The sequence below is a fragment of the Oryctolagus cuniculus genome, chromosome 14 (genome assembly GCF_051225735.1).
Source record: "Oryctolagus cuniculus isolate XC-2025 breed Fujian yellow rabbit chromosome 14, ASM5122573v1, whole genome shotgun sequence".
Classification (NCBI taxonomy): Eukaryota; Metazoa; Chordata; class Mammalia; order Lagomorpha; family Leporidae; genus Oryctolagus; species Oryctolagus cuniculus.
The window spans coordinates 79,873,405-79,895,025 of record NC_142880.1 but is presented as its reverse complement, the minus strand read 5'-3'; the positions used below and the strand labels follow the sequence as shown (position 1 = coordinate 79,895,025).

Below are 21,621 nucleotides of genomic sequence, written 5' to 3'. Positions count from 1 at the left end.
CCATAGCTTTCGTGGAAGCTTTCTTGATAATACTAGGTCCAAATGACACCTCCTCCTTGTGCTGCCATAGACCCCTAAACAGACCTCTACCAAACCCACCCAGCACTGTTCTGTGTGCTGGGGTAAGCAGACCCTGAGCCTTTGAGAGCCTACGCTGCTTTGTTGGGTAGTTGGCTGGTTTTGGGTCTCCGTATCTCTAACACAGTGTAGTGTTCTTTGGTAAGGTCTCAGTTTGTTGTGTGAGCTCACCATGACACTTGCCTGGCATCCAGAGCCTCCAAAATTTGCCCTAATCATCTTCTCTGGCCCTGACTTGTCACTGTCTTGGGTGACACATCCTTTCCTCTCCTGAAGGGTCACCCTTGTTTCTCGACCTGCCCAAACGTTACTTTTTCTGAAACGTCCAGCCCATCCCTTGGCCCTGACAAAATCCAAAGACCATGACGCAGTCCACCATGCTGCATGATCAGGGTTACACAGCCTCGCGGAAGGGCGCCAAGCTCGGGGCCCAGGTGGATCTGTTTAGTTCCCTGTTTTTCTGACACCGTCACTGACCCATCCTGGGGTCACATTCCTCATCTGCAGAGTTAGAATGAGAAAACCAAAGGATGCAGGGTTGTCCTGAGAACTCAGAATACTGTACATCCTGGCGTTCAATGAGGGTATAGTCAGAGGGTGTGAGCTCTGTTATTTTCACTATGATTCCAAAGCAGTTAAGCATGCGGCTCTTAAAATATCCTTCACTGTAAGGTGTTACTGTCATTTGACTCTCTACATAATATATGCTTCATTTATCAACCAGCCTGCAAACTGCTGGGGTACAACTAGCACTTAGTGGAATTGTGAGGACACAGGCAGCAACATAAATGAGTGTGCATTTGTAGATTTATTAAGAGAGGCACTTCTGGGTCTATTCCTGCATGCAATCCCTTTAAGGAAGTACTGCTCTATACAGAAGCTGGTAATGCCCCTGAGGCGTGTGAGTCCTGCCACCGAATCGATCCAGATCTTAAAATAATCGAGGCAGGGAAATTCAAACAGTGTTTACACATCTTTCCTAAGTCTGTTTGATTTTATCCGTTCCCACATATTGCATCTGTGAAGTTGTCTGCCTAGATCAATATGTATGCTAGCCATCTGTCTATTTGTATCTACATGCAGCTGTACCAGGTTTGGGGATTGTCAGAATAGGGGGAGGGGGCTGTAGGAAGGACTCAGCATAGTATAGGTGGCAAATAAAGAATGCCTGCAACAAGACAACCATGGAGTTGTATTTTATTTGATAGTCCATGCAGCATTGATGTCAGGACTGACAAATAACACTCCAATTCCTTTTAACCAAAAAAAAAAAAGTCCATTAGTAAATCCAAATAATAAATACAACCTAATAAATCACAAATTTTTGCTGCAGGCAATGGTGTTCCTACTAAAAAAATATACGAAACATAGATTTTCTTTCTTCCAAATGGGCTTTAGCACCAGGTAGACAAGTTTAAATCAGGCTGAATTTTTCTTATCTGGTTCATAATGCATCACCACCCATGCCAAAATGTAGAAAATCACCTGTGAAGACCACAGAATAAAGAAAACCTTGGGTAAATTAGCATCTTAAGCTTAACCTTATACTCCGGGAAAATGCCCTGTAGTCAGCAAGGGATAGACAGGGTTAACATGTTGTGACTTGACATGGAGGCGTCCCAAGCTTGATGGAAACGAGTCCTCATATTTTGGTCAGAATAACTTACCAATAAATGACATAGCCTTTTTTTTTTTTTTTTTTTTTTTTTTTTTTTTTTTTTTTGCTTTGTACTCATCATAATGTAATTTGTAGAGATGGTTAAGTCAAAGATAACCAGTACAAAGTAACAACCTCTCATTGTGTTGCTTAAGTTTAGGTTAATCATTAATATTTTTCCAAGGATCAATAGCCCATGCAAGCAAGAGATATGGCGGTGCTCTTCAATTTCATGTGTTTGCCCAGGGAGAAAAGCCAGGGCCAGAGCTGTTGGAGGTTTGTTACATGCTTTGCAGACACTCGTTCTTCTCTATGGACAGTTCTACCCTGGTGATCCCAACTTGCCTAAGGAGAGGATAAATGCAGCAGAGGGGAAAAATACTTTTAATGTTTAATCTTTACTTTCTGTTCTTCTCCCATTGAAGGTTGAGCTGTTGTATTCTCTAACATAAAATGGTGGCAGGCAAAACGTGAGATAACCTTTATAATCCCCTGACTTCTGGATGACAAAAGTGATTTTCAAAAACCAACAGAAGTAGGCCGGCGCCGTGGCTCAATAGGCTAATCCTCCACCTTGCGGCGCCGGCACACCGGGTTCTAGTCCCGGTTGGGGCGCCGGATTCTGTCCCGGTTGCCCCTCTTCCAGGCCAGCTCTCTGCTATGGCCAGGGAGTGCAGTGGAGGATGACCCAGGTGCTTGGGCCCTGCACCCCATGGGAGACCAGGAAAAGCACCTGGATCCTGGCTCCTGCCATCGGATCAGCGCGGTGCGCCGGCTGCAGCGGCGGCCATTGGAGGGTGAACCAACGGCAAAAGGAAGACCTTTCTCTCTCTGTCTCTCTCTCTCACTGTCCACTCTGCCTGTCAAAAAAAAAAAAAAAAAAAAAACCAACAGAAGTGAAAAGGATGGCATTTCATGCAAAAGATGAGCTATGTTACTATCCACTTGAAACATTGTTTTCCTAAGGCATCACCATGAAGAAGTTGACAGATACTTCATATTCCAAAGCACCCTATAAAAATTTATCACAGAAAGAGAAAGCCTCTTGGTCGTATCCTATCAAATGATACCGTCTTGTAAACAAGAGATTGGGTCTGACTTACCTTTGCATCCGTTGTGCTACTAAACCAAGAACTTTGCAAAACTAGATGCTCGGTAATTGTTATTCAATGAATGAATTAAGGAAAGATGTGTTATTTCACAGAGAACACCATTAATTTGGGTAGATGAACCTGGTATCTTGGAGAAAAAGGATAGACAATGCTTTCCATATACTTTGGGTACTGTCCAGTATTTTTCTTTAAATACATTTTAAACTGCTGTTATGGCTGAATTGTGTCCTTCCAAAACCCATATATAGAAAGCATAACCCCCAGTGCCTCAGAATGTAGAATAGTTCTTTAAGGAGTTAATAAAATTAAACGAACCCTTTAGGAAGGGCTCTGGTCAATCTAGCTGATGTCCTTAAAAGAGAAGGAAATTTGGACACACAAAGAGCAATCAGACATGTGCCCACACACAGACAGCTATAGTAAGGACGTGGCTACCTGAAAGCCAAGAGGACCCAAACCTTGACCTTGAACTTGCAACCTTAATATCACTGAAAAAATAATATCTGTTGTTTAAGCCACTGTGTCTGTGGTATTTTGTGATGGCAGCTCTAGCAAATTAATACAACCTCTTTAACTATCTGCCTTTGAAAGATCTCTCTTAAAATGATAATAAAGAAATAGAAGAGCATAAACTTGTAAGAATGGGTGAGAAATGAGACAACTGGAGATATGAGAGTATTTTAGAAAATAGGGAATAGAAATTAGCAAGGTTGAGAATGCTAATTATGAAATGCTCACTGAGGAGGCTAGCAGAGGCAAATAGCAGTTTGGCTGTAATTGTCCCAGGAGGCAGGACTTGAGGAATGCCTGGAGTGAAGGTTCTGAGTCCTGGCCATGAGATAAGAAGCCAGGAGCCATGAGAGGTGAAAATAGGAGTTGTTCAAGGCACAGATAATTAAGTAGCAGAGCTGGGATTGGAACTCAAGCTTCTCCCCTCCCAAGATTGTTAAAATGAGTCTGCAGAAGTAACCCCCTAGTGAATTCTTGAAGCAAATCATTAGACAACCAGGTGTGATAAAATTAAATTCCAGGATGGCTATGTGAATGTAGCCCTGGGTCAGAGAGAAGACTGTGTAAAGGGACAGCTGAAGGGTAAATATGGGATGCATTTATCCAAGGACACAATGGATTGTACAGAAGTAAACAGGAGAGAAGACCAGGAGATCTGTTCATAGCTGGATATATACATTGTGAATTTCTTTTTTCTGGAACCAGTGTTGTGGCCTAGTGGGTAAAGCCCCCACCTGCAATGCTGGCATCCCATGTGGGTACCAGTTCATGTCCCAGCTGCTCCCTGCCAATGGCCTGGGAAAAGCAGTAGAAGATGGCCAAAGTGCTTGAGCCCTTGCTGTTCACGTGGATACCTGGTTGAAATTCCAGGCACCTGGTATCAGCCTGGCAGGACCCTGGCCATTGCAGCCATTCAGGGAGTGAAACAGCAGATAGAAGACCTCTCTCTTTCTGTGTTTCTCCCCTTCTCTCTCTAACTGTGACTTAAAATAAATAATTTTTTTAAAAAAAAGAAAAAATTTAATATGTTTTTGGTTCTTTCGTGGTAGAATTTGTGCTATTTTCATAGTGGTTGGTGTCTTTTCACCAACATGTGAGATATATGTATAAAATTGTGACCTTAATTGTAAGGAGTTATTTCAGATTTAAATTGCATTTTCCTTTTTCTCTGTTCAACATCCAAAATGCTGAAAGGATTAAAACAGAAGGGTGGGTTTAGCGGGTAGGGGTGGGGCGTGGAGAGGAGAAAACACTTCCTTTTGTGGAAATCTGGAACACAGGGAAGATGGATGGAGATCTGCATATGGCTGGGCCTCCTCTCACCCTGCCCAGCTAGGACACCACCTCCATTCCAGCTCATCAGAAACATGGGAATTTATCCTATGAAAAATCTAAACAAAAGTATTTCAACCTGGAAGTACCAGGTCCACGGCAGGTGGGAGATTAAATAAAAGTCTGCCATAGATGACAAAGTTGTAACTTCCCTAGTCACACTTGAGGATAAGAATTCTGTCACTTGGGCTTATCGTGCCTGGGAAGGAACCAGAAGAAACTTTATCTACAAAAAAATGAAGTCAGTCTCCAAAGGAAAGACCTGTAGCACTGGCATTAGGTGGTTGCATAGTGAAAAGGCAAGGTTCTTTATTCTCCAGCCACCCTGCAGTGAATGATGAGAATCCACGAACCCAGTTAAGTCATGCAGGGCATCCCACCGGTGATTTAATGCATTCCCTCTAATGTCATTGGACAGCCAAGGTGCCACAAACCCTTGGAGAAGCTCTCCAACATAAAGTCTGAAACAAACAACTGAAAATAATAATAGCAGTGACTATGGAGAAATAGAAATGGTTCAAGAAACACATAGAATTCTCAGAAAAAAATAATATTGTCACCAAAGTAAGTTATTACATTAATGAAACAAATGGACACTATATACAGTTAGCAAGTAAGAGAAGAGTTCACAGAATTTAAAAATGAAAGATAAAATGAAAAATTAAAATTAAAAATGGTAGATACAAATGATTAGAAAATATAATGATAAAAATAGACAATAAAGATTAAGAACATTATAAAAGAGTCCTACAGCTAATATTTGACTATCACAAGTTCAATAAAGAGAAAAAAAGGAAAACAATGAACTCATCAAACAATACAAAAATTTTCTCAAATGGAAGGGCATTTTTTTGCATTAAAAAGACTTATTAGTGCTCAGCCTGAAGGAAAAACAGACCAATACCACAGACATTTCTTGAGATACCAGTACAGCAGTTATAAATTCAATAAAAGTCCCTAAAAGCTTCTAGAGAGGGGAAAAAAATGCCATGGACTTCATTTCTGACCAGGGTCAGGTGGTATTGATTAATCCTGTTCCAAGCACATGATGCTTAGAAGACAATGAAGTGGTGCATGCAGATTTCTAAGTGAAAATTATGTGCAAGCGAGAGTTCTAACCTCATCTAAGTCATCAATCAACTGTTCAGGAACTGACAATACCATTGATTTGCTTGACCAAGGCAGAAAATATTATTCAAAGGGTTTTTAAAAATTATTATAGAGCATTATGGAAGAGCTAGTGGTAATGCCACATGAAAATAAGTGTTTAAAAAAGGAGGCAACTTCTCACTGCAGAGGGGAGGAAACATTGTTGATAAATGAAGCTTATTCGTGGCGCATCATTTAGCTTTATCAGTAAACATTACTTCACAGGGATAAGGGAAATCCTGAATATTCAGTTAGCCAGTGATTGCTGTGTAACTGCAGGGGGTGAATAGATACAGGGAAGTAGGGGAATGAGATTGTGAAATCCTTATCTTTCATAATGAGAAATGTATTAGAAGTACAGCGTTCAAACAAAAGAAGAGTCTGAGGCTTTCATGATAAGAAAAACAGCACAAAAGACTCCTGTTCCTATTTTTAGCCTTGTGTAACATAATTTGGGGAAGGTAATTTAATAATTCTTTTGTACAGTTTTAAAATCTTGATTTTCATTCTATTTGAAAGGCAAAGAGAAAGAGACATATAGACACACATCTGCTGATTCATTTGCCTGCAACATCCAAGGCTGGGCCAGGCCAAACCCAGAAACCCAGAACTCAATCTGGGTCTCCCAGGTGGACAGCAGAGACCCAGGTACTTGAGCCATCCCCTGCTGCCTCCAGGGTGTGTATTTGCAGAAAGCTGGGGTCAGAAGCAGTGTTGGGACTCAAACTCAGACACTGTGATTTGAGAAGCAAGCATCCCAAGTAGCATCTTAACTTCTGTGTCAAACCTCCACCTGTCTTTTGTAAAGTTAAAAGCATGATAAGTATCCTGTGTTTATTAGCATGATCTTAACGAATTGCCTTTGATTAGGACTATTAAATATATGAGTGGCAGGAGCTGGTATTGTAGCGTAGTAGGTAAAGCTGCTGCCTAGGACGCCAGGATCCCATAATGGATGCAGGTTTGAGTCCCAGCTGCTCCACGTTTGATCCAGCTTCCTGCTAAGTGCCTGGGAAAGCAATGGAAGATGGCCCAAGTCCTTGGGCCCCTGCACCCACATGGGAAATCCAGAGGAAGCTCCTGGCTTCAGATTGGCCCAGCTCTGGCTGTTGTGGCCATTTGAGGGGTGAACGAGCAGATGATGGGACATCTCTCTCTCCCTTTCTCTCTCCCTTCCTCCTCTGTGTGTGTGTGTGTGTGGGTGGGTGTGTCTCCCTCTCTCTGTGCTTAACTGCCTTTCAAATAAATAAATCTTTAAACAATATATGAGTGGAATATTCCATCTCGCCTTTAATATGTAGCAGATTTAATATTGCTATTAGCTGTAGAGCAGGGACTGTTAGTGCTCTTTGCTGGCCAAATTGAATCTGAATTCCCAAGACCTTTCAGGAGGGAGACAAGACATGTGCGCTTGACCTGTTCAAGCAGTAGAGTCAGTGCCGATGGAGTGTGAGGCTGCAGATGTTGAAGACGGTTGAACTTTGCAGGTATAGATAAATCCTCTTCAGCTCTGTTTTTTTAAGATTTTATTTATTTATTTGAGAGGCAGAGTTACGGAGAGAGGAAGCAACAGAGAGAAAGGTCTTCCATCTGCTGGGTTGCTCCCCAAATGGCTGCAATGGTGGGAGCTGGACCAATCCAAAGCCAGGAGCCAGGAGCTTTTTCCAGGTCTTCCATGTGGGTGCAGGGGCCCAAGGACTTGGGCCATCTTCTACTGCTTCCTCAGGCCATAGCAGAGAGCTGGATTGGAAGTGGAGCAGCTGGGACATGAACCAATGCCCCTATGGGATGCCAGAGCTGCAGAAGAAGGCTTAGCCTACTATGCCACAGAGCCCCTTCAGCTTTGTTTTATAACTAGTACCCTCCACCTTCCATCTTTTCAGTAGTAAGCAGGATACCGAAATAAAATAATGAGGATAAAAATGAGTCACTTTATCACTGTATAAGCTATTGAATTCATATTTTTGTAAGGGGAGGAACACAGGATTCCATTCCATTTTTCAGCCGCATGGTAGTGCGCCATTCACACCTTGTCTCGCAGAATCATCATGACCCAGACTGTTTCTTGCAGGTTTATAATTGCTGCTGCCTCAAAAGCATCCAGAAAATCTTGCTGACCTGATGGTTGGCAGGGGGCTCTTCTAAATTTGGCAGAAAAGCCCCATTCTTTGACCCGAGGAAGGACTTTCCAGAGTGCACGTTTATTTGGCCTCTTGGACTGCCAGGTGTCCTGAGAGACAGGTGCGCTGGGAGTGAAGGGAGCAAACAGAGCCTCGCAGTGCTCAGCCTCCAGCTTTGAGAGCAGCACAGGTCTCTTGCTGTGTGGCAGCAGTCCAAGCTGCCCCTCTGCTTCCTCTCCCGTTTCTGTTGATTGAGTACAAGAGCAACATCAGCAGAGCTACTACGTGGAGCTCAATGAAAAGTGAACCTTGGCTAGCTGGATGTTAATATTCCACAGTTCCACACCATAAGTTCCATATTCCAGTGTAGATGGAGTTCGGCTGTCACTTGCCTCCTCCCAACTCTACCTACCTCATTCACTCTCTTGTGTTATACGTGGGTGTGATCTCCCTTGCTGGGTCACTAATTCCCAGGATACACAGATACCTTCTGTATCACTTCCACACTTATATCTTCTCCAGTGCTATGTACACAGCTTTGAACATAGTAGGCCCTAGAAGACAGATGTTATCTTGCATTTTTCCAGCTGATGCATCATGTTGTAAAACACACTCCTCTCTATATGAAGTCCTTGTGGACATAACCTGTCTCACCTGCACCTGCATTTCCAGAATGTGTTACCTAACTCATTGATGCGAGGCCATTCCTTGGTCTCTGTATCTGAGTTAAAATCCTAGCTCCCCGCTTATTGCTACTTGTTTTTGAATTCTTACGAATTTCATCATATCTAAAATCAGGATGGTAATGCCAACATCTGTGAAGACCAAATGTGATAATGTCTACAATTGCTGATGAGTATTAAAATCACATTAGCTGTTATTACTATCATTAGCTTTCTTTATTCGCTATTACTATTATTAGTTGCCTCATTTCTCAATGAGAATGGCAATGCCAAACTCACAGGACTATTGTGAGTATTAAAAGAGTATGTTTCAATAGATGGATATGCACATAGAGGTACACTCATAGAAACACATATATAATAGTGCCTAATGCAGAGTAAATGCTCATATCTTTGCTGTTATTACAATTTGTTTTACTAACGATATGATCATAATTATTATAGGTTTCATACTTAACATTAGGTTGGAAATGCTAAGTTCTTGAGACTATTGTGAGTATATAAAAGTTAATAGATTTTATGCCTTGAAACTGCGCCTTGTATATGGTGAGCCAATTTCAATAAATATTTTCTTCATTATTTCCACTGATAGTAATTTAAAAGTGCTATTGTGCTATATAGGAAGCCGATAAAATAGTATATACTAATACACTATTTTAATATACTAGTAGTATATTAGTAGGCTAATTCACTTTTGTATTCATTTTCTAGTACATTGATAACAGTAATGGAATTAATATGGTAACATTAATTATCTTTCTACACACCACCAAAAAAAAATCCAGCCTGGCAAAACATGTTGGCCCAGAAGCCCGCCCTTGGCAAAAAGACAAGATGTGAGTGAGGAAAATGAGCCTGCAGGAATTGTGAGGGTGGCTGTCTGCCTACTGTGTTTAGTGACTTCCAGTTTCCTCTGCAGCACGCATGACAGTGACACTGATGCTAGATGAACAACTGCACGGTGCTTCAGGGCTCCTCCCTTCTTCCGAGGCTGCAGGCTTGCTTATGAGACAGGACGCACGGCTGCCTCCATCTGCTGCCATTTATCTGCCGGTACAGAGAGGCCTCTGTGTGTCTGTGCCACAGCCCAAATGCAGACTGTATTTCAGCTGCTCCAGGGGAACCACTTTAGAGCACTGAAGGTGGAAAATACCTTAGGAGATCTTCAATGCAGAGAAGTGAGTATCCAGAACCCAGAACATCAGCATCTACAAGGCAATGGCCCTGCGCAACACAACAGAGATGAGACCTCCAATCGCTACAGACTCAACTTGTTTTAAAGAGCTTGAAGAAAACTTCTTGCATTTATTTGCCACTTTTACTTAAAGTGCACATTATCTGGAGTAATAAACTTCAGTGTTGTTCGAGAGTTGGAGGAAAGGAGAGGAACAAAGGGAGACCACCTATTACATTCTTTGTGCTATGCCTGGCCTCTTGCCCTTTATTGAAAATGATGCGTTTTACATGGTAAACTTAATTAAAACTTAATTTAAAAGCTTAATTAAAAATTAAAACTTAATTAAAAAACTATTCTTTTCATTCAGATATTTCCAGAGTTTAGATGGCTCGGAAATAGAAAGCCAGGAAGGGAGACAAGAGGGAACTTCCCCTTGAACACCAGTGATGTCATTTGTAATGCGGTTCTTCACCCAAGTGAGGTTCTTTCAGATGTGGATAAGGAAAGGTGGGATGCACACAGGCTCTGGATGCAGCAGTGCCAATACTAAGTCACTGATTCTCGTGTTTGTGTAGGTGCAAGTACTTTCGGCGGGAAGAGGAGAGGAATTTTACCTTTAAGTCTGACTCCAAACACTTACACTATAAGTAAGACTCTGCCTTTACAATCTCTGTTCATATCCCTCTCTCCATATATTCTGTTCTTGAGATAATCTTCACCAGAAGGTGCCTTGTCCCTAGCACTGTATAAGCCGCATGCAATTAATTCCTCATCTCTGGTGTTGGTCTCAAAGTCCTCTTTTGTTATCAGATAGCTTTGCCTCTGTGTCTTGAAACTCAGCTTGTATTCATAGACACCTGTATGTCCCTTTCTGTATAAGGATTTTCTGATTTCTGCCCAAGGTTGATTCTTCCCAAATTTGTCCCTTTATATGTGAATGACCATTCACCTCATCGCCCAGTCACGATCGCACTGCCTTCTCTTTCATTTCCAGTAACTCATCATCCTCACGTTCCATGAGTTTTTCCTTCAAAGCCTGCTTCTCCTCTCCTTCCGTCTCCAGCTGCGTTCATCTCACGTAGCTGCACATCATTCATGCCTGCACTCGGACAGCAGATGCTAATTGGCATGTCAGCATGCAGGCTCTAAATCATTCCTGCTCACTGCTCCCAGACGGCAGACTGAACGCTCTGATTTGATCCTGTCCTGTTTCTCAGGACTCTTCCAGCAGAAAGCAAAACTCACAGAGCACAGGAGACAGTGGCAATGGAGAAGGCAGAAGGGCAGGCAGGCAGCGGGAGGAGCAGCCTCACCTGTACAGGCAGCCATTTCTGGGCTCTCACAGTAGTCAGTTGTTGTGTGGAAACATAAGCCAGTGTTTGTCAATTTTTTTTTCAAGAGCACACAAAAATCCAGACTTTAAGAAGAAGTTAAGTCCATAAATATCTGTTGAAGGTGTATTTTGTACTGGAGGAGATATAGGTGTGAACAAAACTGATGAAGATTCTACCCTTGTAGCCCTTATCTTCTAGGTGAGGTACAAAGACAAGAAAAAAAATTTAAACGTGTGTGTGTGTGTGTGTTTCAAGAGAGAGATACACAAAGAGACAGAGATATTGGTTTTTATATTAAAGGCTGTGAAGAAAAATATTGAAGAGGTTAATGATGGGGTGCGTGCATGTGTGTGTGTTTGTGTGTGTTGGAACACACAAAGGAGGGAAGACTATACTAAGCAGGGGAAAATAAGGAGTCTTTCTGCCTTGATTTTTTAAAGGATTTATTTATTTGAAAGTCAGAGTTACACAGAAAGAAGGAGAGGCAGAGAGAGATGTTTTCCATCCGCTGGTTCACTCCCTAATTGGCCACAATGGCAGAAGATGCACCAATCCAAAGCCAGGAGCCAGGAGCTTCCACCTGGTTTCCCACACAGGTGCAGGGGCCCAAGGACTTGGGCCATCTTCTACTGCTTTCCCAGGCCATAGCAGAGAGCTGGATGGGAAGTGGAGCAGCCGGGACTTGAACTGATGCCTATACAGGATGCTGGCACTGAAGGAGGCAGCTTTACCTGCTGCACCACAGCGCTGGCCCCATTCTGCCTTGATTTTGGGTTGGTAAAGGGGGTCCTGATGGTTGGAGTGAAATAGCAAAGTAAAGAATAAAAAAAAAAAGTTGGGGATGAAATGTAAGGTGGGTAAAGGTGGATAGAGCCTGTGGTCGGGCAGGTAAGTGGCAGTTTATGTAGGGCTTTATCAGTGTTACTACTGACTTGGCCTCAATTGTGAGTGAAACAGGAAGACAGCAAGGATCTTTAAACAGACTTTAGCAAGACCACTCTGACAATTAATTTGGAAATGGACTGTAGGAAGACAAGAGAAGCAGTGACCGACGAGGAGATGTCATCTTGAGACATGACAGAGGTTGCTGTGTAAAGGGTAAAAGCGATGCCACCCGGATCAGTTTTGAGAACAGAGTACCAGCATGTCATTGTGGATGGGAAGTGTGACATAGGAAGTATTCAAGAGTGATGTGAAGATCCAGGGAAAGGAAACTGAAGGGATGGAATTGCTGTCAAGGGACTGGACAGGTCAGGACCAGAGGTGTGCAGGGGAGGCCTGGCAGCTGTGATGAACTTGTCAGGTGGAGCTGTCTCTGGGCACACCAAGCAGGGCTGTTCGTCAGGTAGTTTGGAGGTCAAGATTGGAATGCAGGAAAATTCTCAACTTCAGATGAGATCACTGGAATATGGGCCTCGACTCTCTTTCCCCTAAGATGAATTCTTTTTCTTGGGGTCTCATTACTTTCTCACTACCAGCATCTTTCATTGAGGCCCACCGTGCTGTTCTTAACCCAGTTGGATCCAGATATGCATTTAAAGATCCTCCTTTTCTTAATGGAACAGCTGAGACAACGCAGATTTCGAGCAAGACTTTACTGTAAAATCAAAATCCCTGACTGACTTACAGGAGTTATTGGGCTCAGATTCCGTTCCCTCTGAGAAGCTTGCCTTCTGGCTGCACCCTGCACAGCAGAGACCTTCTGCAACTTTCCCACAAGACAGGAATCTGGGAAACACAGTCATCACGCGAGAGACTGAAGGTCAAGATCGAAGTTTCGTCTCCTCTTATGCTTACTTAAAGCCCACCTACTTAATTCTGGTTTTCCTCTGTGAGGACATTTAGCTTCCACTGATGATGGTATACTGGGATTTAGTACAACAAATGGGGGAGACCAGCATATTCAAAATATGCAAATGTAGAGCCAGGGGTTCTAGTACTCTAACGAGAGGCACATACAGATATTTTCAAGGTGGCCAGGTTACTTCTTCACAATATGATTCATAGCTATGTCATCAATAATATTAATTACCTTTCTTCTCCCTGAGAAGTACTCTCAATGCCCTGTGACTCCCCCAGCCTTATCTACATTTTCTCACAGGTGGTAACCACATAATTCTAAGTTCTTTCTTATGCTACCTTTCCTTTACCTTCTTCTCATAAAAACCTTGGAGGTTTTTTTTAGGTCAAACCAATGCATAAAATCTTTTCCTAGTTAAATTCTACCATGGTGTCTTCCCTTTTTTGTACATCTATACCATGTCCCAACCAAGTATTTTTCACTGAAATAGACTCTGAAACTTTTTGGTATGCAAATCTTATCTTCCCAGAAAGGCAAGAACTGTGCTTTGCTCTTTAAACTTTAACCCCTTTTGTTTGTTTCTAAATCTACCACCACGCACAGTGCAAGGCTCTGTATGTAACAGAAATTTAGTAAATTATCTATGAGTATCTGCAACTCTATTTATTAGTCCACTCACTCAAAACACATTAACGTAGACCGTCAGGCATTGCTAAATGTTTAAGCAAAAAGTAAAACAGTAATGGAAAATCATTTATTGTGAATGTGTAATTTTGTTTAGGGGAGAGAAGACACAGGAAATAGCTTTTAGAGAAATTGTTTTGGGAAACACATATGCAAGATTGTAGAGAGCCATCTTGTGGTGAAGTGAGTTTCTCACTCATGAGTCTCAGGGCAAGTGGCTGTCTTTGTTCTAGCTATGGAACAGAAAAATGCACTAAAGTTTTACATAATTAACTGTATTTTGATGCTAAAATTAATTATAGTCTTTATAATGTCTTTTATACATTTTTTTGCCTGTAATAAAAGGAAGGTCCCAGAAAATGAATTAGTAAATATCATAAAGAAGACTTAGGACCGCTTCCATAAGAAATCTTATAAAAAAATAGAAAAGAAAGAAAGCTCTCAGAGATTATCTCCTCAAACAACCTTTCCCTTTGGTGGAGGTGAGGGGTCTCAGTGCGGTTTGAATATCTTACTAAGTCTATGGTTCATTCTGTGGGAAAATGGAAATATGCATGCACTTTTGCTTATAATCCTGTGAGTTTGCCCTGCAGTTCAATAATGAGCCTTTTACAGGCTTCATATTTTAAATCACTACAGTTTATATAATATAAAACGAAAGGGGCCGGTGCTGTGGTGTGGCAGGTAAACCCACCTCCTGCAGTGCCAGCATTCCATATGGACGCCGGTTCGAGACCCAGCTGCTCCACTTCTGATCCAGCTCTCTGCTATGGCCTGGAAGAGCAGTAGGAGATGGCCCACGTCCTTGGTCCCCTGCACCTGTTGCAGCCATCTGGGGAGTGAAGCAGTGGATGGAAGACTTCCCCTCTCTCTCTCTCTCTCTCTCTCTCATTTTCTCTCTCTGTGTCTGCCTTTCTGTAACTCTGCCCTTCAAATAAATAAATCTTTTTTTAAAAAATGAAGGTATAGAAGACTTGGGGGTAAAAACTAAGATTTGGTCCCCTTATCTCTCTTTTTTAAAGATTTATTTATTTATTTGAAAGTTGGAGTTACACAGAGAGAGGAGAGGCAGAGAGAGAGAGGGAGGTCTTCCATCTGCTGGTTCACTCCCCAGTTGGCTGCAACAACCAAAGCTGAGCCAATCTGAAGCCAGGAGCCAAGAGCTTCTTCCCGGTCTCCCACATGGGTGCAGGGGCCCAAAGGCTTGGGCCATCTTCTACTGCTTTCCCAGGCCACAGCAGAGAGCTGGATTGGAAGTGGAGAGCCAGGACTGGAACCAGCGCCCAGATGGGATGCCGGCACCACAAGCAGCGGCTCTACCTGCTATGCCACAGCACCCGTCACTTGGTCCCCTTATCTCTTTATTCTCAAAACCTCATGCTCATACAATTTCATAAAAATGAATAGACCAATGAATTTATAAACAAAATCACAATGAAATATTTTCCTATGTTCTTTGAATCCCTAAGGTCCATCTTAGTATTTACAGATTTTAGGCTCTTAATATTTCTAACAATGGCAGAGATAAAATTTTAATGTTAGATTCACATGATTTGTGGCATATCTGTCAGAGATCCTTAATGTTCCTTCTATCCAAAATAAAAGATGTATTTTTGTTTTCTTTTTAAAAACTGAGTAGTAGTCCATTGTGTGTGTGTGTGTGTATATATATATATATATATATCTTATTTTCTTTATCCATTTATCCACTGATACATAGTTAGATTAATTCCATATCTTGGCCATTATGAATAATGCTGCAATGAAGATGGGGGTATAGATATCTCTTTGACATACTGATTTCATTTCTTTTAGAGACATGCAGTAGTGGGCTTGCTGTGTTGTATGATACTTTCATTAATAGATTTTTAAAGGAGATGTTGTACTATTTTCCATACTTACTATACTAATTTGCAGTCCAATCAACAGTATACAAGGGTTCTCTTTTCTCTTTATCTTCACTGATTATATTTTGTCTTTTTGATAATAATCATTCTAACATATGAAGTGATGGTTTTAATTAGCATTTTCTTCATGATTAATGGTGTTGAACATTTTTTCATTGCTTTCATATACCTATTGCCTATTCATATGTCCTTTTTATATATAATTTTAAAATAGCCATATATATGCATATGTATACATATATATGACTATATATAGTGTGTATATATATATATGTGTATGTATATATATGTATATATATATATACTTATTTATTTGAAAAACAGAGTTACAGCAAGGCAGAGGTAAGGAAAAAGAGAGGTCTTCCATCCTATGGTTCATTCCCCAAATGGCTGGAGCCTCATGGATCTGAAACCAGGAGCCAGGAGCTTCTTGCAGGTCTCCCACATGGGTGTAAGGGCCCAAGGACTTGGGCCATCTTCCACTGCTTTCCCAGGCCATAACAGAGAGCTGGATGGGAAGTGGAGCAGCTGGGACTAGAACAGGTGACCATATATGGGATGCCGGCACTGCAGGCGATGGCTTTACCCACTATGCCACAGCGCCAGCCTCTCATGTGTCTTCTTTTGAGAAATTGCTGTTTGCTCATTTTGTAAATTGACAGGTAAAATTATATGTGCCATGTACAACATGATGTTTTAAAGTATCATTGTAGACTGATTAAATATGACTAATTAACACATTCATTACCTTGGGAAATTATAATTTTTGTCATGGGAACACTTAACATCAACTCCCAGCATTTTTCACGAATATAATACGTTGTCATTAGCTACAGCTGCCATGCTGCACAGTAGATCTCTTGAACTTACTGCCCTTGTATCACTGGGAAGTTTAATCCTTTGACCAATAGCTGCCCAGCCCACAACTTGCCAACTCCCTCAACCTCTGATAACTACCATTCTTCTGTCTAGTTCTAAGTGATCAGCTTTTTAAAATTCTGCACATGAGTGAGATCATTTGTAAATTTTAACAGCATGTAATTTGCCTTATTTTTTTATTATTCATTTTATTTGAAAGGCAGAGTGACAGGGAGAAAGGGAGAGATAGAGATCTTCCATCTGCTGGTTCATTCCCAAAATGGGTACAACAGCTGGGGCTGGGCCAGGTCAAACCCAGGAGCTAGGAACTCCATCTGGGGTCTCCTACATGAGTGGCAGGGGCCTGAGTACTTGGGCTACCTTTCACTGCAATCCCAACACCATTATCAGGGAGCTCTGTTGAAAGCAGAGCTTCAGGGACTCAAACTTGGGTTCTGATATGGGATACCAGTGTCACAGGCATGGCTTAAACCTCTGTGCTACAATGCCACACTGCTTTATAACTCTTGAGTTATTTGAGATTGTTATGTTTTTTGGAAATCCTGACATTGTCAACAATATGGATGAACTTGGAGGACATCATGGTAAATGACAATATTGCCTGATTTCACTTGTTTGTGAAAAAGTTAACCTTACAGAAACAGAAAGTAATATTATGAGGATTACAAGAGGTTGGAAGCTAGCTAAGATGTTGGCCAAAGGACAAAAATTTTCCTTCAGACAAGAGGAGTAAGTTTAAGAGATCACTGTTCATTAGAGTTCATAGTAACATATCGTATACTTGAAAATTGCTCAGAGAGAACAGTGTAAGTGTCCTTATCACAAAAAAATAATCTGCAAGGTAATGCATTTGTCAGTAAACTTGACTGAGCTCTTCCACAGTGTGTACACTTATCAAAGCATAGTGTGTACACTATAAATATATACAATTAATACGAGACATTTGAGGGGGGGGAGATGTATTTTGGAATCTAGGGTTTGTTTTTGGAATTGGGTCAATGAGGCCATGACATTATGAAGTTGATACATTTGGGCAGAGTGCTGATCTGTGCCCCATACTTACTTACAATAAGCGCATAAATACTAGCAGACAACCAGCTCTCCTGGTTTTCTTCCTTCCTCACTGAGAAAGCAGCTATCCTCATAAACATCAGCTCCTTTGGTCAATTCCCTTAGAACTCCTTTTTTTGTTTTTTAAATTTCCTTATCCTTTACAATAGCTTATGATTTCTTCCTCTCTTGGCTGTTAAAGATCGTTGTAACCCAGGTCAGTATTTCCCAAAATAAGTTCTATGGAACGTTCATGCCATAAAATAATCAACAAATGTGACAAGCAGGACACTCCCATGGGAAACACACCAACTTCCATGAAATTAAACTGATTTGTTACTGGAAGATTCCCAAAGTCTTTGTACAACCAAATTAAATATTTTGACTCTCCAGGAAGCTGATACTATTGGGAGAATATCCTAATTTTTTTTAAACATGGAAATTTTTGCTTATTTGTTTCCAGGGTATCTAATGAGGCTAATGTGCCATAGAGAACAAATTGGTATTTAGTGAACTACAGATACAAAGACAGATTTAAAATTATATGCATGGGCCGGCACCGCAGCTCAATAGGCTAATCCTCCACCTGTGGTGCCTGCACACCCGTTTCTAGTCCCGGCGCCGGATTCTGTCCCGGTTGCCCCTCTTCCAGGCCAGCTCTCTGCTGTGGCCAGGGAGTGCAGTGGAGGATGGCCCAAGCACCTGGCTCCTGCCTTCAGATCAGCGCGGTGCACCGGCCGCGGCGGCCGTTGGAGGGTGAACCAACGACAAAAGGAAGACCTTTCTCTCTCTCTCTCTCTGTCCACTCTGCCTGTCTAAATTAATTAAATAAATAAAATAAAAATTATATGCAGACTGCTTGAACAAATTTCAGGATGGTGAGAAATTGGCTTCCAGTGTAGAATAATCTTGGGAAGGAACTTTTCCATTAAATGTTCATAATTCAAGTATTATGATGAATGTTAATTTAGCAGGCAATTTGATAAAATGGAGAAAGCACTCACCTGAAAGTGAGTTAACATTTTTTTTATTCCTCAGTGCAATCATGCTGTTTTTCAAGTGGTTAACAATTCATTTTACCTCTCTAGCTAAGGTTAAAGAATTCTTAGAGGAGTAATAGAAGCACTGTGATCAGTATCAGACTTAGTCTTAGACGTTTTGTGCTGGGGCAGGCTTTTGGAACCATGGTTTCAGCACCATGTGGGACGCTCTTATCCTGTACTGGAATGTTTGGCCTCAATTCTAGACACCATTCCTGACTCCAGCTTCCTGCTAATGTGCATCCTGAAGAGCAACAGTTGGTGGCTCACGTAATGGAGTCTCTGCCACACATGTGGGAGACCTGGACGGTCTGCCAGGTCCATGGCTTCATTCTGTCCCATCCTGGCCGTGTGGGCATCTGGAGAGTGAGCCAGATGTGTATCTGTCCCCCTGTGTGTGTGTCTCTCTGTCTCTCCCTCTCCTTTTCTCTATCTCTCGCAAACAGTTTTTTGTTTTTTTGTTTTTTTTTTTTTCACAAAAGTTGCTTTGCACATCAATTCCCAAGTCATATTCTAAAAGATGGCTTACTCTGATATTCATTGATGTAGAGATGGGACAGTCCAATCATTCTGCAAATGTTCTTCACTTCCTAGAATAGTTGCATTCCAGTTAGTCTATTCAACACTCTTAGAGGCCCTATAATAAAAAATGTTCTTTAAAATTGCCAATCCAATATTTTCCAAATTGCTTGAATATTTAGTATTTTCCTTATTTTTATTATTCAACTGGGTTTTGACATCTCAGAAACTAGTATTCCATACAAAAATTTTGGAAATATTCTTATGCTTTTGTCTTCTTTTAACAGATGAAATGGTTTTGCAATTGCACCCACAATCTAAAAATGCAGACTATTTAATTGCATTGGATTGACCACATGTGTTCATGTTGTCTCCATCTGTTGAATTTAAAAGGAGGGGCAGACTCCCTTCCCACCTTGACACCTACCTCAGAAATAGCCAAGATTTATTTCTCAGAAAAATGTCATGGGAGAGGCCGGAGACTCTGAGAAAGCATAGGTGAGAACTGGCCAATGGCTCCTTTCAACAAGGCTGCCTGGGTCCAGCTAATGTGTCTCTCATAGACATCACTAAGTAAAATAATCTATATCCAGCAAGAATAATTGAATATTAAGTAGTCATTTGTGGGATAAAATGTGAATGTTTACTGGTATAATAAATTTATAAATTAAACATTTTATATAGGCACCAATGTGTTTTTTATTCATTGCTTAAACAAGTATTTTTAAACTATCTTCTATTTACCAGATTTTAAAGATCGTGGGTTTTCAACAGTTAACAAAACAGACAGAAACCCATGTGCGTGTACTGTATAAAGGGTGGTAGCTTCTCAGAGAGTCAATAAACATCATAAATAAGCACATCATGCAATTTGTTGGAAGGCTTTATGCTCTGGGAAAGGAGAGAGTGCAAAGGAAGGGAAGTTAGAAGGAGCGGCTGAGAGTCTGGCTGGAATTTTCAGCAGAGAGGTGAGCCGTCCCCCAGAGGAGGCATGCCTTTGCTCCGGGGCTTGACGAGCAGGGGAGTGAGCAGGGCAGAGGACTGGTGAACCCAGGCGTCCTGAGTCTGCAGCATCCTTGCTGTTTTGCAGGATTCGCTAGAAACCAGGGAGGCTGCGGTAGGAGAGGGCAGGGGAAGCATCGGGGGCAGGGTGTGGGGAGATGGGCACGGACAGCGTTCTCAAGACTGCTGTACTCTCAGGTGGTTGCTTGAACTCTGAATGAAATGCTCGAGTTTACATTGGAAAGAAGCTTCCCAGCATTTAGATGATGACGAATATTCCACAGAAAACAACTTGGTTCCACTATAAAGAAAGCAGGAAAATGTAGAAATTCTGTGTCCTGCTTAAATTGATCTTTTATATCTCATAGACTCCATGAAACATCTATCTTTCAACCAAATAGTGACAAGAAGCTTATAGGAAGGCGTTAATATTTATTGAATTTTTGCGACATGCCACATAAGCTAAGACTCAGACCCACAATCCAGTTAGATAAATAGAATATCCCTATTTTACAGATGGGACTACTGAGGCTCAAGGGGTATACAGATAGTAAACCTGGAAATTAAACCGACATTGGACTGACTCCAAATTATAATCCATTTTCTCTGTTTACATTTTATTACCCCAAACTATGCCTTGTTATGCACAGATTTCCCTGTTCCAGGAAATGTTTAAGTTTTTGTTCTTAAAGCTCTCTAGAGGGTTGCATATGGAAAAAGGACCCAATGCATAGTGAGGATTGGCCTTTAGAGAATATCACTGCTGGCTCTGTTGTCATGTACAAGAACTAAAAAGCACAGGTACAGAAAATGATAAGCACAGTGATAAATAAAAACTATGATGACAAATGTGCCTAAGAAGAAGAATTACAATTGCTCTGATTTGAGATTTAATGCCTTCTTTTCTTGTCTTTTGCAGGTAAGTTTGGACATATTTTTTCTTGCTTGAGGACTAGAGGTATGGTGCAACTTTTTCCCAATTTCTTTTAAATTAACAGTGCGCATGGTAGAGGACGTGCAACCATGCAATTTGTTGTGGTGGTTATTGCACATGTGAGAAAAACGACATGGAAAGGTGACGTTATTTGACAAAAGTTTTGAGTATGCGGCTCCCTGGTACATCTATGTGGTGTGTGCATTTGGCTTTGTATTTAAGTAATTTCTGTGTCAGGTTCAAGGAGAAGAGTGTGATGGGGTGAGAGGAGGGAGGGTCTAAAAGGCTGAGCAGAGAATTTCCATGCAGTGAGAGACTGTGTGGCTGAGAAGGGCCTTCAGCTCAGGCATGTAATTGTGATGGCCACAGACACACACGTCACAAGTGAAAGATGCCCTTTCGTGAGCAAAAGAATTAACCAAAGGCTGTGTTCACCCACTTTTCTCAGCCCTCGGTTTTGTGTTTTCTCCTATTACCATGAGGAATTTCTGGTCAGACTATTGCTGATGTGTATTGGGGGCTGGTGGGGGGTGAGGAGGAGACAAACAGAATGACTGGTAACCATTTTGAAACAGAAGTCAAATTTTAAATTCGGAGGCAATGAAATAGATCCATCTTCTGAGAGCCATATCAAACAAGAGCTCTCATGAACT

At 41.5% G+C, this 21,621-nt stretch overlaps 1 protein-coding gene and 1 pseudogene across 15 annotated transcripts in view; both read left to right on the top strand.

The window, feature by feature from the left end:
- The window catches only part of PDE4D (phosphodiesterase 4D), a 1,644,269-nt gene that overhangs the window by 1,228,379 nt on the left and 394,269 nt on the right, over positions 1–21,621 (top strand). The gene's annotated exons all lie outside the window — the stretch shown is intronic.
- Positions 2,624–4,351, top strand: LOC138845202 (U6 snRNA-associated Sm-like protein LSm6 pseudogene; annotated as a pseudogene).